The following is a 6,458-nucleotide window of genomic DNA, read 5'->3' as shown; positions in this document are numbered from 1 at the left end:
AGCTGGGACTACAGGCACCCATCACCATGCCAGGCTAATTTTTTTTTTGTATTTTTAGTAGAGATGGGGTTTCACCGTGTTATCCAGGATAGTCTCGATCTCCTGACCTCGTGATCCACCCACCTTAGACTCCCAGAGTGCTGGGATTACGGGCATGAGTCACTGTGCCCAGCCCACTAACAGTGATTTTCACACCACCATTTCAGTATCAGAGTATTCTGAATTTAACCACATATTTACCTATGCTGGTAATTTTCATACCTTCATATGCTTTCATGTTGTTAGCATTCCTTTGTTTCAACTTGAAGGATTCCCTTTAGCATTTCCTATAAGGCGGATCTGGTGGTGATGAACTTTGCCAGCGTTCGTTTGTCTGGGAAACTTTATCTCTCCATTTCTGGAGGATAGATTTGCTGGGTTTATTATTCTTAGTTAGCAGGGGTTTTGTTTTGTTTTGTTTTCACTTTGAAGGTATCTACCCACTTTCTCCTGGCCTTCAAGGTTTCTCTTCAGAAATCTGCTGACAGTCTTATGTGAGTTCCCTTGTATGTGACAAGTCACTTTTTTCTTGCTTCTTTCCAAATTCTCTCTTTATCTTTGACTTTTGACAATTTAATTGTAATGTGTCTCTGTGAAGATCTCTTTATGCTCAACCTATTGAGAATTCTTTAGGCCTCTTGGATGTAGATGTTCATTTCCCTTTTCGGGCTTGGGAATTTTCTGTCCTTATTTCTTCAAATAAGATTTCTGCCTCTTTTCCTTTCCCTGCTCCTCTGGAATTCCATGATGTGTAGGTTGGTTTGCTTGATGGTATCTTACATGTCCCATAAGCTTTCTTCATTCTTTTTCATTCTTTTTTCTTTTTGTTTCCCTAACTGGATAATTTCAAATAATTTGCTTTGAGTTTCCTATTATTTCTTCTGTTGGATTGAGTCTGTTGTTGAAGCTTTCTATTGAATTTTTTGTTTCAGACATATTCTTCACCTCCAGAATTTCTGTTTTTTTTTTTTTTTTTTTTTTTTAATGGTTTCTATCTCTTTGTTTAACTTCCCATTTTGTTATTGTATTGTTTCCATAACATTGTTTCATTGTAGCTCACTGAGCTTTTTTAAGACTTTTTTTTTTTTTTTTTTTTAATTCTTTTTCAGGAAGTTCAGAGTCTTTATTTCTTTGGAGATAGCCACTGGAGTTTGACTTTATTTCTTTGATGGGGCTGTATTTTCTTAATTCTTTGTGTTCCTTGAAGCCTTGCCTTGCTGTCCTAACATTTGAAGAAGCATGTCTTTACTGACTGACTTCTGGATAGAAAGATCTTCCGCAGTGAACTTGGCCTGAGATTCCAGTGATCTCCCAGACTTCTATTGATGCACTCACTCCATTTCTCTTGTTCCATCTTAAGGGATATGTCTTAGGATTGTATGCCTTCTCTTAATCCTGTAAGGCCAGATTTGGTGCTGAGAGCCTCTTGTTTTCCCTAGGGCAGTGCCCTGAGGCATTCCTTAGGTCAGTGCCCTGAAGTTGTATTCTTTCTCCAAAACTAGCAGAGTCAAGCTGGTGGCTAAGATCTGCCCCTGCTGTTGATATTTGTGGGCTCTCTATGGGACTTTGCATGAGTTGCAATGAAGATGCACAGGGTGCCACCCATCGGTATTTGAAGGACATATATCACTTAGTGGGAGATATCTTTAGGTGAGGTTTCCTGCAGGGTTCATGGGCAGGCCTCTTGGTAGAAGCAGTTAGCAAGTTTGCAGGATGTGTGGCTGGATGTTAAAATCTGTGCACCAGTTGCTGTGTGCTTCTGTCTCTTCTCTGGGCTCCTAGCTGTCCCTAGATGATTCAGCTGTACTGATCTCCTCACTGTTCTTGTGGGCAGCATAGAAGTGGGCCTCTTGGTCAACTACATCCCACAAGGCCAAGGAAGGTGAGTGCCCACTGCACTCTCACTTTTTCCCATAGAGAATATTGTGGGCAAAGAGGTCCTGTCTCAATACCAAGTTGTGTTGCCTTTGGAGTAGGATAACAATGGTAAAGTAAAAATGTTCTTCATGGGTGGTTGCCAACATCAGAGTTTCTGAAGAGAGGTGGTCTGGAACCTCCTATTCCAGCATCTTGCTGATGTCACTCCTATCAGGACTCTTTTAGATTCTAAGAAATTATTGAAGAACCTAAAAAGCTTTTGCTAATTTATCAATATTCATCTTATGAGAAATTTAAACTAAAAATTGTAAAATATTAATAAAAATCATAATAACAAACTAATTGTGTATTAACATTGAAAACCATAATTGAATAAAATGTATTTTAAAATGTCAGTCATAATTAGAAGAGTGGCATTATTTTGTATTTTTGCAAATCTCTTTAATGCCTGAATAATAAAAGATAGTAGGCTTCAATCTGTTATCATACATCATGTATCCTATAGAATCTTGCACTGTACAATGATGTCAAAATGAGAGTTGAAAAGGCAAATATAAAAAAATTATATTATTATAAAAATAGTTTTGACCTTGTCTGGGGTCCTAGGCTGTACTTAGAGAATTGCTGCCTCAAACAAAATTATGTTTGACCATTTCTGGGTTTGACTTTTCTTTCACGTTAAATAATATGCTTAAACCTCTAGTTATTTATCTTCTAGTTAAATTTGTGTCTAATCACTCCCTTCTCTGACTATTTTTCATTCATTTCTTCTTTCCTAATTTTTGTTTTTGGTACTTGTATTGGCTATCTTTATAACTTTAAATAATACCTTTACATTGTCTCCTGGTGAATGTCAGAACATTTTCTTTCCTTCTAATTATATAAAATTGAAAACTTTATTAGACTTTAGTTTGCTTACATATTCATCTCCATTTCTGTTTCCCTTCTTCTCTTTCAAAATCTGCCAACAGTACCCTCAATTTACATGGTCAAATTTTTCAACAGTTACATTCTTTCCCTTTACTAAAATTATGGCTTCCATGCTTTGCCTATAAATTCAACTTAAAATGGAAAATAAGAAGAAGCACTTAAATTGTGCTGATTATGTAAATATTTCTACATGTAAAAATTCAGAAAAATAAATAACATTTTACATCTTTAAATCTGTATTGTTTGGAGGAAGATGTTCCAAGCATGAAAGTCAAATAAATTCTCTTGTCTCAGATGCCTGTTGTTCTAAACAATAACATTTTAATATGTTTCTTACTTGGATCCAAATTTTCTTGTATAATTTTTGTTCTTAAGAGTTTGTAATTGCCTTTTGTGTACTGGTGTGTGTGTGTTTATAGGAGGAATGTGGGCCTTAAAAATAACTATTTTTAAATTAAAGTTCTTAATTATACTATTTGTTGGATGCACAGATATGTGTCCTAGTCTTGCTGCAGAAGCCTTATTATGGATTCTCTTGGATTTTATGTCTTCCCCTTTGTGGTTTCCACTTTAGTTTAGCTGTAGTGCATCAAGTAACTTCTTTTTTTTTTTTTTTTTTGAAATGGAGTTTCACTCTTGTTGCCCAAGTTGGAGTACAATGGCACGATCTCAGCCCACTGCAACCTCTGCCTCCCAGGTTCTAGCAACTCTCCTGCTTCAGCCTTCTGAGTAGCTGGGATTACAGGCGTGCGCCACCATGCCCAGTTAATTTTATATTTTTAGTAGAGATGGGGTTCCACTATTTTGGTCAGGGTGGTCTTGAACTCCTGACTTTAGGTGATCTGCCCTCCTCGGCCTCCCAAAGTGCTGGGATTACAGCCGTGAGCCACTGTGACTGGCCCAAGTAACTTTTTATAGAAAGGAATATAAATTTGCTCATTACCTGTATGTACAATAATGTCTTTATAATTTTTTCATATTTTGACTGAAACTAGATACAGAATTCTAAGTTGAAAATAATTTCCTACTCTGTCCCTCACTCGCCGCTGACGACTTGTCTCCCTGCCCATACGCCCCGCCACCGCCCCGCAGAAATGCTTCGGTTACCCACAGTCTTTCGCCAGATGAGACCGGTGTCCAGGGTACTGGCTCCTCATCTCACTCGGGCTTATGCCAAAGATGTAAAATTTGGTGCAGATGCCCGAGCCTTAGTGCTTCAAGGTGTAGACCTTTTAGCCGATGCTGTAGCCGTTACAATGGGGCCAAAGGGAAGAACAGTGATTATTGAGCAGAGTTGGGGAAGTCCCAAAGTAACAAAAGATGGTGTGACTGTTGCAAAGTCAATTGACTTAAAGGATACATATAAAAACATTGGGGCTAAACTTGTTCAAGATGTTGCCAGTAACACAAATGAAGAGGCTGGGGATGGTACTACCACTGCTACTGTACTGGCACGCTCTATAGCCAAGGAAGGCTTCGAGAAGATTAGCAAAGGTGCTAATCCAGTGGAAATCAGGAGAGGTGTGATGTTAGCTGTTGATGCTGTAATTGCTGAACTTAAAAAGCAGTTTAAACCTGTGACCACCCCTGAAGAAATTGCACAGGTTGCTACGATTTCTGCAAACCGAGACAAAGAAATTGGCAATATTATCTCTGATGCAATGAAAAAGGTTGGAAGAAAGGGTGTCATCACAGTAAAGGATGGAAAAACACTGAATGATGAATTAGAAATTATCGAAGGCATGAAGTTTGATCGAGGCTATATTTCTCCATACTTTATTAATACATCAAAAGGTCAGAAATGTGAATTCCAGGATGCCTATGTTCTGCTGAGTGAAAAGAAAATTTCTAGTGTCCAGTCCATTGTACGTGCTCTTGAAATTGCCACTGCTCACCGTAAGGCTTTGGTCATAATCGCTGAAGACGTTGATGGAGAAGCTCTAAGTACACTCGTCTTGAATAGGCTAAAGATTGGTCTTCAGGTTGTGGCAATCAAGACTCCAGGGTTTGGTGACAACAGAAAGAACCAGCTTAAAGATATGGCTATTGCTACTGGTGGTGCAGTGTTTGGAGAAGAGGGGTTGACCCTAAATCTTGAAGACGTTCAGCCTCATGACTTAGGAAAAGTTGGAGAGGTCATTGTGACCAAAGACGATGCCATGCTCTGAAAAGGAAAAGGTGACAAGGCTCAAATTGAAAAACATATTCAAGAAATCATTGAGCAGTTAGATGTCATAACTAGTGAATATGAAAAGGAAATGCTGAATGAACGGCTGGCAAAACTTTCAGATGGAGTAGCTGTGCTGAAAGTTGGTGGGACAAGTGATGTTGAAGTGAATGAAAAGAAAGACAGAGTTACAGATGCCCTTAATGCTACAAGAGCTGCTGTTGAAGAAGGCATTGTTTTGGGAGGGGGTTGTGCCCTGCTGCGATGCATTCCAGCCTTGGACTCATTGACTCCAGCTAATAAAGATCAAAAAATTGGTATAGAAAATTCCAGCAATGACCATTGCTAAGAATGTAGGTGTTGAAGGATCTTTGATAGTTGAGAAAATTATGCAATGTTCCTTAGAAGCTGGTTATGATGCTATGGTCGGAGAGTTTGTGAATATGGTGGAAAAAGGAATTATTGACCCAACAAAGGTTGTGAGAACTGCTTTATTGGATGCTGCTGGTGTGGCTTGTCTGTTAACTACAGCAGAAGTTGTCATCACAGAAATTCCTAAAGAAGAGAAGGACCCTGGAATGGGTGCAATGGGTGGAATGGGAGGTGGTATGGGAGGTGGCATGTTCTAACTCCTAGACTAGTAGTGCTTTACCTTTATTAATGAACTGTGACAGGAAGCCCAAGGCAGTGTTCCTCACCAATAACTTCAGAGAAGTCAGTTGGAGAAAATGAAGAAAAAGGCTGGCTGAAAATCACTATAACCATCAGTTACTGGTTTCAGTTGACAAAATATATAATAGTTTACTGCTATCATTGTCCATGCCTACAGATAATTTATTTTGTATTTTTGAATAAAAAACATTTGTACATTCCTGATAATGGGTACAAGAGCCATGTACCAATGTACTGCTTTCAACTTAAATCACTGGGGCATTTTTACTACTATTCTGTTAAAATCAGGATTTTAGTGCTTGCCACCACCAGATGAGAAGTTAAGTAGCCTTTCTGTGGAGAGTGAGAATAATTGTGTACAAAGTAGAGGAATATCCAATTATGTGACAACCTTTGTGTAATAAAAATTTGTTTAAAGTTAAAAAAAAAGAAAATAATTTCCTGTAATATTCATAAAGACATTGCTTCAGTAGTATACAATATTCATTGTGGCTAATGAGAAATGTGATATGAATCTGATTTTTGCTTCCCTGTAGTCAACTTCTTTGTGGATACTTTTTGGCTATTTTCTTTTCTTACTGTTCTGAATTTTGTAAGTATGAGCCAAGATGTGGGTATTATTATTATTATTGTTGTTGTTATTATTATTATTATTATTTTTTAGATGAAGTCTTGCTCTGTCACCCAGGCTGGAGTGCAGTGGTGCAGATCTCACCTCACTGTAACCTCCAACTCCCGGATTCAAGCGATTCTCCTGCCTCAGCCTCCTGAG

The 6,458-nt window shown here is 38.2% G+C and overlaps 1 pseudogene; it reads left to right on the top strand.

Annotated features, from left to right (window-relative positions):
• The first annotated feature begins 3,928 nt into the window (after positions 1–3,928).
• On the top strand, positions 3,929–6,123 carry LOC102119833 (60 kDa heat shock protein, mitochondrial pseudogene; annotated as a pseudogene).
• Positions 6,124–6,458: the final 335 nt, after the last annotated feature.

The sequence above is a fragment of the Macaca fascicularis genome, chromosome 11 (genome assembly GCF_037993035.2).
Source record: "Macaca fascicularis isolate 582-1 chromosome 11, T2T-MFA8v1.1".
NCBI lineage: Eukaryota > Metazoa > Chordata > Mammalia > Primates > Cercopithecidae > Macaca > Macaca fascicularis.
The sequence above is the reverse complement of the archived record's forward strand: the minus strand, read 5'-3'. Positions and strand labels throughout refer to the sequence as shown.